Genomic DNA, 12488 nt, shown 5'->3' on the forward strand with positions numbered 1-12488 from the left:
ACTATGAGCATTAGAAGGAACCTATATAGAATATGTGGGTTCTTGGAGGCAAGAGCAGAGATCACATCTCCCAAAGTTGATAGAGACTTATTGATGAATTGAGATTCCTTCAGCCTCTCTCCTTCCACTTCAATCTTGCCAAGACGCTCACTACCAGCTAAAAATGTCAGACAGAAATCTAACAATTTTTCTATAAATGAGAATGTAAAGAAGGATCATAATCAAACAAAAAGCATAATTTGAATGGAAAACAGGAAGAAACTCATGGGTGAGAGCGGCTACTCAGCATGCTGACCATGGCCTTCTGCATGGGGCTGGCCAGCGGCGTGCGCATGAAGTGGCTGGGCATCCTCGGCATGCGCGGACGCCCAACACAACTTCATAAATATTATTCTTTAGATATGCATCCCATCTTGATGGCCATCTGATGTCACTTTTAACAAATACAACTTCATAGGTAAAAGAAATCTTCTCCTGCTCCTGAATGGTCTGAGACTTGTTAAGCTCCAATGGACAGCCCACAGACTCAACTTTATCATACATGTTCAGTTTCAGCATTGCCGGTAGACTGTCAAGTATCATATTCACTTGGTAGAGATCATGTGTCCTCTGCTTCAAAAGTTTAACCTCATGTTCATTCAATGCATTAGTGGTGCACAAGTAAAGTGATTCATTAACATTAACATGGAATTGGTATGGAGAGTTATCAATCTGGTCACCCATGAGAAGCTCACCCAAATTCTCTGCACTCCTTTTGATTCCACCTTGTGGATGGCAATATGGAAGGTTGTAATAGCTATATGGGAGCTCAGTCTCAATGGAGGTGAGGGAATTAACTTTGGCATATATGCTCTCACCAGGTATGTAGGTGTGCATATAACTACCAGGGAGATAAAATGCATTGCTAGAGACACAAAATAGAAACATGGCTAGTAAAGCCAATGTAGACAATGAGGATAATTTCTTGGAGAATGAAAAAGGCCCCATTTGGAACTGTTTCTTCTATGCTCTTTCTTCTTACAACTCAGGTCTAAGATCCAATATCAACTTCCTTCACAATTCACAAGATGATTAAAGAAGTCTGAGTCAAAAACAAAGCAATGTGTCATTCAACCCTTAGAATCCCTTTTTCTCCCTTCGACAAAAAAATCTTCTAGATAATAAACGCAACAAAATCTACTTCAGAAACAAATGAAAAATCAATGCCCAAACAATCGAATCTAGAAAGTTAAAAAAAACTCTAATTTTAAGCTTTTTCAACATCATAACCAAGTAATAATTTAATAAACACCAAGATGAAATAAGTAGTAAACCCTAAATGGAAAAAAAGCAAGTTCTTCCTTCCGCATGTGAAAACAATATGTCACAACCTGCAAAGCTAATACAAGATGGTTCCGAGGAGAAATTAAACTAAATGCAGCAAAGAAATCGTACGGATCTGGAAGTAGAAAAGAGAAATTACCATACGAAAAAAAATCGATCTGAGGCACTGTTGGACCAACAAGATAATGAAAAAAAAACTCAAACACAGTAACTTTAAGCAAGAATCTGAAGATAAAAAATAGCAGATCCAGAATCGTAGGTCCTTGGATCTCGACGAAAAACGCAAGAGAGGTACATTGCGACGAAGAAATCACCTAGATCCCGGGTCGAGGAAGGAAGTTTACCTCATCGACAGGAAGATCCGACAACGACTGGATCTCGAGAACTCTCATATCTGTATCCGCAGAGAGCTTGGAGAGGAGAAGAGGGGGTGAGGCTGAGTGAAGAGTGAAGTGTTGGAGGGAAGAGTGAAGTGTATACGGTGGACGACGCTCTAGGTTTAGGTTTGGAGGGAAGAGTGAAGTGTTGTAAATTTTGGCTAAGTATGGGTGGAAAAATTAAATTATTTTATTTTGGTTCATTAACACCGGGTTTAAAAACCGCTGTTAAAATCGGTGTCTATTAACGAAAAAAAAGGCACTCATAGACATCGCCTAAAAAAACCGATGTCTATGAGCGAAAATCTACGCTCATAGACACCGGTTTTTGGAAAAACCGGTGTAAAATACTCAAAGACATCGGTTTTTGCTTAAACCTGTTGTTGTTCCACCGATGTCTATGAGGGTTTTTCTTGTAGTGCCTTGGTAGCCGACTAGAGGGGGTGAATAGCCCGGCAAAATAAAACGAACCTTCCTTGAACTTTTGCAGCTTAATTAAACTGACATTTGCATAAACAAAATAAAAGACTGAAAAAGAAGTAAACTAAGAGTAGAGGCACGAAAGGGTTACTTAGTTATAACTGGGGAGATTGTTAATTCAAGGAAGTTGAAAGCTCAGTAAATAGTCTCCTTCAGGCGGAGAAGTCTCTTACAGTGTTGATGGCTCACAAACAAATAATAGAACAAACTAAAAGCGTTTACAAGTATTATTTTTAACCATTGGGACCAAGGTTGTATTTATAGCCCTGGTCGGGGCACCTGGAAAGGTTCCAGATGCCTGGGAGGGAATAAAATTTTATTCCCATCACAACGAAAAAATCAAAAGGGTTCCGGGCGCTCGGAGTCCAGACGCCTGGACTGAAAAATCAACTTTTGTTGATTTTTCGGTCCCGGTTTTCCGTTCCGTTTTCGCTCGCCTTGGTCAGGGTCATCCTCTCCAGCTCCACTCGCTTGGGTGATCTCGGTCATCCGGAATAGGGCTCAGCTGAACTCGCTTCCGGCCTTCTCGAGCAATCTTCCACTCCGACATCTCATCCCTCGGAAACGTCGTGCGGCTCCTTCTCGTCCGCCCACGTACTCTTTCGTAGCACCTCATCCCTCAGACGCACCTAGTATGTCGGCTCTCTTTCGTGTCGTCCTTCTCGCTAGCTACGTCTTTTGTTCGACTTCCTGTGCTCCTAAGTTCCTACACACTTAGACACAGGGATTAAATACCAACAAAATCTAACCTAACTTGGTTGATCACATCAAAACTACCTTGGGGTACTTACATTAGTTTTTACTAAGAATTGATATATTGAAAAGCTTGGTGATCAAAATATGTAACAAACTCTTATGGAAGTAGATAGTGTCACCAATAACTCACAACTTGAACTACTGCGGTGTACCGTTGTTTCACCTCATTCAACTTCTCACTAAATATGCAATAGGATGCCCTTCTTGACTATATACACCTTTGATTCTAACATTAGATGCATCACATGCCACTTTAAAGACCTTTGAAAAATCTGGTAGTTGAAGAATAGGTACTTCAACAAAATTTTTGTATTACTTCTTGAAAATCTTGTGAAGCTGTGTTGGTCCAAATGAATGAGTCTTTCTTCATACAATCAGTTATAGGGGTCATAATAGTATTGAAATTATTTATGAGACACCTATAAAATGTTACTAGGCTATGAAAACTTCTAATTTCTTGTAGTGTCCTTGGCACGACTACTATTGGATGGCTTTTACCTTATCAAGATCTGCCTCTAATCCTTTTGATGACACCACAAAGCCCATGAATACCACAGAGGAAATCATAAAGGAGCATTGATTTAAATTTATATAGAACTTCTCTCCTTGAAGAATTCTCATGACATGTTTCAAACGGATAAGATGATCTTATTTATTCTTGCTAAAAATTAAGATATCATCGAAATAAACAACAAAAAACTTTTCGATAAATGATTGTAGTACCTAATTCATAGTGCATAAATGTGCTAGGTGTGTTGGAAAGACCAAAAGGCATGACAAGTCATTCATAAAGTCATCCTTAGTCATGAAAGTTGTCTTCCATTCATCTTCGGGGCTTATGCGTATTTGACGATACCCATTTTTCAAATCAATTTTTGAAAAGATATAAGAATCAACCAAAAAATCCAACATATCATCAAGGCAAGGAATTGAAAATCAATATTTGATAGTGATCTTATTAATCGCACGACTGTCAATACACATGTGCAGCTACTATTTTTTGTATTAATAATACAGGAACAATACATGGGCTTAGACTTTCCTGAATGAAACCCTTAGACCATAATTCTTTCACTTGTGTCTTTAATTCTACATGACCACTAGGATTCATTTGATAGATCGATAGATTAGGTAGTTGTAAACTTGGCACAAAATCAATAGCATGCTGAATTTTACACATTGGTGGAAGCTCACTAGGTAATTTTTCCATAGCCACATCAAAAAAGTCATTTAATAACACAGTGATTTCCAGAGGACATGAGGAACCTTCAAGAGTAGATACTTCTTTACCTTCATTGATTATAAGGGCTTATATAATAGAACTTTCTTTACTCTCATGCTGAAATTTTTTCTTGGTCAAAATGTGAAGAGAATGCTCACTATTAATAGCATTCTTTGTCTTCTCTTGCATGTGTTTCTTTATTTTAATATTTTGTATTGGTTTCAATGAACATGAAAGTGTATATGTTCTCCTTGCCATCATGATGCATATCTCGATCATATAGCAAATGTCTCCCAAGAAGTATATGAGTTGCTTTCATAAGGATAATGTTGCACCATAGAATCATTATAATTTTCACAAGAAAGAGAAATAAGTCAGCATTGTATTATCGGAATAGTTATGTTATCGATCCATCTGACCTTGTATTGTTGGGGATGTGGCTGCGTAGGAAGCTTGAGGCACTCTACCATAGATGTTGAAACAACATGTTGGGACCTTGACGTTCGATAGAGGGGGGTGAGTAGCGTCTCACCCAAAACGTCGATTCCTACAATGGTTAGTGTGCAGCGGAAATAAAACAAACAAGTAGAAAGCTAATCTAAATACAAGACAATAAATGCAAACCAATCTACACGATCATTTAACATGGTTCGGAGATCAGGGCTCCTACTCCACGGCTGCCCGTAAGGTGGGTGATCCTGATCCGTCAGTGGATAACTCCCCGACAAACTCCGGCAGCTCACGTAACTCCTTGTGGGTGGAAAACTGTTGGTTGCTACTCTGAATATCATCCTAGTTCCCCTGTACAAAAATTTATACAAGCATAGAACTATCCTAGCTACCCATGTGCTCTACTAAAGTTAAATTTGGATTGCAAACGATGCTTAACATTATTAATCCAAATTATCCTTCAGAAGTTAAAGTTGGATTAGAAATGACACTTAACATTTTTACTCCAAGTTTAACTGATGTGTTCTTCCTAAGTTAAAACATATTACAGAAGTTATCAAATATCTATTTCAAAGATCGGTTTCCAGGTTAAACATGGCAAGGCACTATGCCTTCTTGGGTATGGGATCATCCACCACTTCCTAAGCAAAGTCTTTCAAAGAAATTGGATATTTAACTTCTTACAGTAAACTAAGTTTAACTATAGAGACCTCAATAGAAACACAATATCGAAACATAAAATCAAACAATAAAATCGATAACAAAAATGATAACCTAAAATCATTAACCTCTTGTGTTTGGTTTTCCAAGATCTATACAAAAGAATGAACTAGTCATGATGCGGAAACAAAAACTAGTTATACCTTTTGTAGCTTATAGACCTCTTGATCTTCTATTGTATACCTCTCCTTCTCTTGGACGTCATTTGGGTGACGATCTACCAAGATGAAATCCACCCAAGCCTTCTTTTCTTGCTTCCAAGTTTTGGCCACCAACAACCTCCAAAGAATGATGAGTTTCGGCCACCAACCAATCTCCAAGGGATGCTACGAAACAATGTCTCCTTTCTCTTCTTCTTCTTCAAGCAAAATCCGGCCACCAAAGGAATTCCAAGAGATTGATGCCACCGGCCACCAAAGAAGAAGAGAAGGAGAATAGGAAGGGTCGGCCACAAGGAATAAGAGAGGAGGAATAGAAGATGTCTTATATTCTTTCATGAGGCACACCCTCCCTCTCTTTTATAATCCTTGGTCTTGCCAAATAAGGAAAGTTTTAAACATAATTAAAACTTTCTTATTTTCCTTGCCAATGACTAAAAAGGAAAGTTTTAAAACAAAAAATTAAAGCTTCCTTTTCTTCTTGTCATGTCCAGCCACTCCTATTGATTCAAACAAGGAAAGTTTTAAACATGAAATTAAAACTTCCTTATTTATTTCCGGTAAGAAAAAAAATTTTAAATAAAAATTTCTCTTTTAAATCCCTTCATGGTTGGTTATAAAAGGAAAATTTTAGAAATTAAAATCTCTCTTTTAAAACATGTGGATGATTACAAAAAAGGAAAGTTTTATCAAAAATTAAAATCTCTTCCTTTAAACTACAAATAAGGAAAAATTAAAAACCTTTCTCTTAATCCTTTGTAGAAAGCTATAAAAGGAAATATTTAAAATTTTTAAAACTCTCTTTTAAAATCATGGCTCCCACAATAGGAAAGATTTCAAAATTTAAAACTCCCTCTTAATTTCAATGTGGTCGGCCACCCTTGCTTGGTCTCTAAGCTAGGTCGGCGACAACATACCTCCCATCTTGGTTTGGTTTGGCCAGCCCTAGCTTGGTCTCCAAGCTAGGCTTGGTCGGCCACTTCAAGATGGGTAAGAAGTTCGGCTTTAGGTGGATATAAGACTTTATAAATAAGAGGCTACAATAGGGACCTAGAGGAGGAATTGATTTTGGTCTCCCGATGAGCTTGAGCTTCCCGTGTTCGCCCCGAACACCCAACTCGAGTTCATCAATAATAACTCATACCACTAAAGAGTTATTATTGCACTACCACACCAATCTCATATTACAATATGGGCTCCTTCTTATCATGAGTGCATTAGTCTCCCTGTGTTTAAGATATTGAATGTCCACTAATTAAATGAGTTACTGACAACTCACTTAATTAATATCTATCTCCAAGAGTAGTACCACTCAACCTTATTGTCATGTCGAATTAAGTCCACCTGCAGGGTTTACATGACAATCCTTATGAGCTCCTCAAGGGGACATTATCAACCTAAATTACTAGGGCACAGTTTCATTCTATAATCAACAACACATCATATAAATAATATCATTTCCCAACTTGTCAGGCCTATTGATTTAACGAACTAAATCACACCCTTTGATATATTAAAGAAATAAATATTAAGTATACGTGCTTATTATTATATTATGATTAAGAGTACGCACTTCCATAATAACAGAGGTCTTGTTCTTTTTAACAGTCAGTATAAAAAGAACAACCTCAAATGGTCCTGCTCAATACACTCAGAGTGTACTACTGTAACTTTATAGTTAAGATAAACTTATACCAAATTACACTACAACCATTCCAATGGTTTGTCTCATTCCATCTTGGTTGTGAGCAACTATTTATAATTTATAAGGAACTGATAACATGATCTTCTGTGTGTCTCCTCGTACCATGTTATCTACAATATAAATTAAATAGATAACTACACTTAGCATAAATGTAGACATTTGACCAATGTGATTCTTATTTCAAAATAAATATTTATACAAAAAAATTAGACTTTTAGTATACACTCTAACAGAAACCTCACCACAACTCTCACAAGAACACTTGAAACGCTAGGGCACAGGTAGACTACTAATAGCGGTTAACCACATCTATTTCGTCAACCTCAACCAAGCTCCCATGGTTTGGTTATATAGGCCACGGGTTTGGAAAATCCCGCCTACCAGTCGACTGCCAAAACCATCAGTCGACTGCCCTCTTGTGAAAATTCGACCGTTACATCCCAACGACTCGATACCAATCAACTGGTAAAAGTACCAATCGATTGCTCCACACTGGCTGAGCGAACAGAAGCATTCTGTTCGCTTCCAGTTGACTGCCCAGTCGACTACACTAGTCGACTGATGAAACCACCAGTCGACTGCTACAGTACTACTGCAGTAACGCTACAATAAACCCCTAATTCTAGGATTTTACCCCTGAGTACATTCACTCAGCACTCGTCCTCGCCCGACCAACCTAGACCTAGCCTTCTAGCCTCCTCCATCAGCCTTGCGTCCCTCGGATGCCTCCCCATCCTTCACATCTTGCCTTCTGGAGCTTCTATCGGCCTTGTCATTGTTGTCGGATCTTCCTTTGCCAAGAGGTCGCACCTCCGGGACTTCGTCCATTGCCAAGTCACACTTGAACTTACATTGCCAAGACTACATGCTTGGACTTACACCGTCAAGACTCATCTTTGGACTTTCCTCCTTTGCCAAGATCACACTTGGACTTTCCTTGTTGTACTTGTATCTGCACACTCACAATGCTTATCGAATACAACAATAAAACTAACTTAAACCTTTTCCCAAACATCAAAATCTAATGTACCCAGATTGCTCCAACACAACATTCATACAGTTTCCTCCATCAATGATAAGCTTATGTGTTTGATTCCCACAACGAACCAATATCTAAAAAATAAATGTTCATCGCTAATCTTCACCTCTAACTTTTGGAGTAGTAAGAATATGTGTAATAACAATTGCCAAAGAAGTGTTTTCATCTTCTTCCAAATCATCTTCAATATAAACTCCATAATCAAAATAATTTTCATCTCTTTTTGCTCTTTTATTTTTAGCATCATCTTCATGCTCTATCTCAATGTGTAGATTCTTATTAGGATAATTATAAGTTATATAACTCAGTTGCTAACACTTGAAGCATATACTGCCTTTGTTCTCTAATTCGGTTGGTTTCAAAGGTGGCTTAGAGTAACATTGCTAATTAAATAAGTTGATGAATCCACCTTTTGCTTGCTGGCTGATTTCATGAATTCCTTTATTCATCTTGGAAACTCTAAGCTTCTCACCAAATGAATAACTCAGATACTCCATATCTAAGGCAACATGGAAATCTTGTTCTAGGCTATAAATTGGCGGTCTTAATAATTCTCTTCAGATTTCATACCTTAATCTAACTTTAACCTTACAAGAGTCTATCTAAGATCTTCAACAATTTGGCTCCTGATCTTTAACTCATCAAGCTTTCGCATATACTCAGTTACAAATAAATGATTCTGCTTTAAATTAATAAACTGATCACATAATTTGTCATAGTAATTTGTAGACAAATACTTCTCTCATAGTTAGCTTTCATCTCTTATTATAGTGGCAACATCTCATGCGCTAGCCATTAGACCGTCCCGAGGGGACGCTTTCATCTCTTATCTTGAGTTGATTGATTGTTGCCCTAATCTCCTTATGTTGGTTTCAACACCAATCCACCATATTTTTGCTGAACCCATGAGTTTCATTTGAGCAAACCTTACTCTTTGATCATTTGATATGCAATACCAATCAAAATATGCTTCTATTATTGCAAGCCAATCAACAAATAAAGTGGGATTCACTTTTCCTTTGCAATCTAGCATCTTAGTTTGAACCTTCTTGTGATATCTCCAACAACATCTCGGTAATTATTTTTTACTTCAAGAAATCCTCTAGCCAACTCAGAAAAAGGTTGTTGATATTAAGGTGTTGGAAATCCTTCTTAAATCAAGTTGTTGTTTGTTTGAGATGTTTCTTCTTACTCTCCTTGGACTTGATCACCTTTAGATTGAGAATCATAGCTTCAACACCATATAGATGAATTTACATGCCATCAAATTGCTCCATTATGCGAATACGTATCTCATCATGTTGATTAACAGTCAACTTTCCTCTAAAGCTTTTCTCGAATCTTGTAGACATTTTAAAGCTCTAAGGTTTTGATACCAAATATGATTTATGAGTATGTCATATAGGATTTTCATTTATATTTTACACTCATCTTGTGATATTTTAGGAGCATATTTTGCATGGTTTGTTCGCTTTTAGTATTGTTTTGCTATTTTTCTTGTTTAGATATTTGTTCTTGTGATTTTTCATTGATAAGATAAAGAACTGAAGCTAAAATAGAGTTAAAGAAACTTGGAATGAAGGCATCAAACAATGAATATACTTTGGCCATGTCCCAAGACATGAACGTATTCCTTGGGACGAAAAGGAGCAAAAATAGGAGCAGTCGTGGAGGTCCCAGAATTTCACACAACTCGGTCGTGTGTTTTGTACATGGTCTGGCCATGTGTTTTTCATACAGTTATGTGTCATCTCCTGCCAGCTTTAGAATTTCACACGACTCGTGTGTTTTTCACACAATTGTGTGTCATTTCCTACCATCCTCAGAATTTTACATGGCCCGACCGCGTGTTTTTCACACGGCTTGACCATGTGTTTTTCACATGGTCATGTCGCCCTATCATAGATTTCACCAATTCGATATTTTTGGAAATTTCTTCTAAATCTGGAGACTGTGGAGGCTTTAAAAGGATCTATAAGCTCATGGAGAGAGGAGGAGGGGTTCCTTGGTAACAAGGAACACTAGGAGAGTTGTTCCAAGGTGAAGAGGAGTTCTCCTCTACATTTGGAGTTAGAGAAAGAGCCTGGAGACGTCCATCACTTCATAGAATAAGTTTTTCTCACTTCTTTTAGATTTGGATTGTAAAACCTTGCTCAAATCATGTCTTTTTGTTGTAACTCTATATTCATGGGATAGTAGTACTCTTGATTCTAGGACTAGCTAGGGGAGTAGCCATTTAACATATAGACACTTGTTTTCCATGATTTGATATATTTGTGTTTCTTAATTTCTATGATTTAATTATTTGTAGTCCGATTCTATGAACTCGACGCTAAAATTATGTTTTCGTATCCCAAGGGGTGCGGAGAAGGACTGAAAGGTGAATTCAATCATCCAACCCGTAGAATACCGAGACGTGGGGGGTTGATCACAAAAGTAGTCCGGGTCACCACGAGGATACCCTAGGCAATCATGAAGCTTCATGGGTCTGGCTTGATTAGGTGTCACACAGTAAGGGAAAGCAACTCAAGAACCATGGGACATCATGACAAGAGCCTCCATGAGCAAGCGGTTCCCAGCAATGTCGCTGTGAAAGTAGACGTCGTGTTAGGATGGATACAATGGTGTAGTTCCAAAAGATCACGTCAGGTAAATCAGAATTATCTACCTATGCAAACAACCAATGAGAATTAGAAAACCGAATATAGGTTAGTATGTCTACAGTCATCGTGATGAAACTGAAGTCCTATGATCACTTGTTAATATCATATTTCTTCCTAAAAACTTTTCCTCACGATTTTTTTCTGTTTTCTCAAGACCTTCGTAACTTTGGATTCTCTAAATAATTATTTTCACATCGTAGATCGATACTCAATTTTCAATTCTCGTGGAATCGATATTTTTTTTACGCGACGACACCGTGCACTTATAGTTTACGACACCAATGATGTAACATAAGAGGAGATTGAGAGTTGGGAGATTTGAGGAGCAAAAATTGAAATAAAGTGATAAAGGAATATAGAAATTTAGGTATCACATCTAAAAATTTTTAAGCATCACACCATAGGAAGATTGTATTACATAACCAAAGCTAACTCTTAAAATATTGATATCTATTCCGTATCCCAGTATTACAACAAAACACATACTTATACTAGGAATTACAAAGGACTCAAATAATATAAATACTAGTAGATGGAATCATAAAGGACTCAAATAATATAAATATTAATAGATGGAATCATTGAAAATACAAATAACTCATAAAACTATATAAGAAACATAAAAGACACGTAAATATACTACAATACATATGAGCATGAAAAATTAAAGTATATTAGAATCGTGGAACTTTAATGCCGTTTTGCTAACTTTGACTTTTAAAATTTATGAACTTTATATTATTTTCAAAATAAGTTTATCATTTTTCAAAACATACTAAATTAATAATGGAGTTTTTATAAATTAAAAAAAAAAAGAGATTAAAGGAAAAAGTTGTATGAATGATAAAAGTTGGGAATCGAACCCACCCGTGTTATTAGAAGATATTGGAATTGTATGAACTTGAATGTTATTTTTTTAACTTCAACATTTTTTGAAATTTATGAACTTTATATTATTTTTCACGTAGATTTATCATCTTTCACGATATGTCAAATTAATAATCAATTATTTTAAGATTCAAAAAACAAAAGAGATTAAAGGGAAAAAAATTATAAATGATAAAAGTTGAGAACCCGCTAGCATTTTTAGGCGTGTCATTCCACGGAAAAAAAAATCATTTCTATAACACATCAGAATTGAAAATCAAACTTTAAATGCTTCATTAATCATTAAAATACTTTAACGTTGCGCCATAACCTCGAACACATCAAGAGAATAAAACCTCCTTATTCTTTCATATTCTCAAATTAATTACACCCAATTCTTTCATATTCTCAAATTAATTACACACATCAAGAGAATAAAACCTCCTTATTCTTTCATATTCTCAAATTAATTACACCCAAGTAAGATATTCAGATTATCAGCCAGATACCCACGATTCAATCCCAACTATGATATATTTATAAAAAATTTTCCTCTAAATAAAAGACGCAATCAAAGAATATTGGACTTCTAGACTGGCCGCCGCATACACTTTCCGTTTTCCTTAGTGGTCGATAAAAAACTTTCATAAGACTAAACTGATCATCCCGGGAATAATCAATGAGGTTCTCAAATCAATTAAACAACAACAAACAATCTAAAATTCATA

The sequence above is a fragment of the Zingiber officinale genome, chromosome 2A (assembly GCF_018446385.1).
Source record: "Zingiber officinale cultivar Zhangliang chromosome 2A, Zo_v1.1, whole genome shotgun sequence".
Taxonomy (NCBI): domain Eukaryota; kingdom Viridiplantae; phylum Streptophyta; class Magnoliopsida; order Zingiberales; family Zingiberaceae; genus Zingiber; species Zingiber officinale.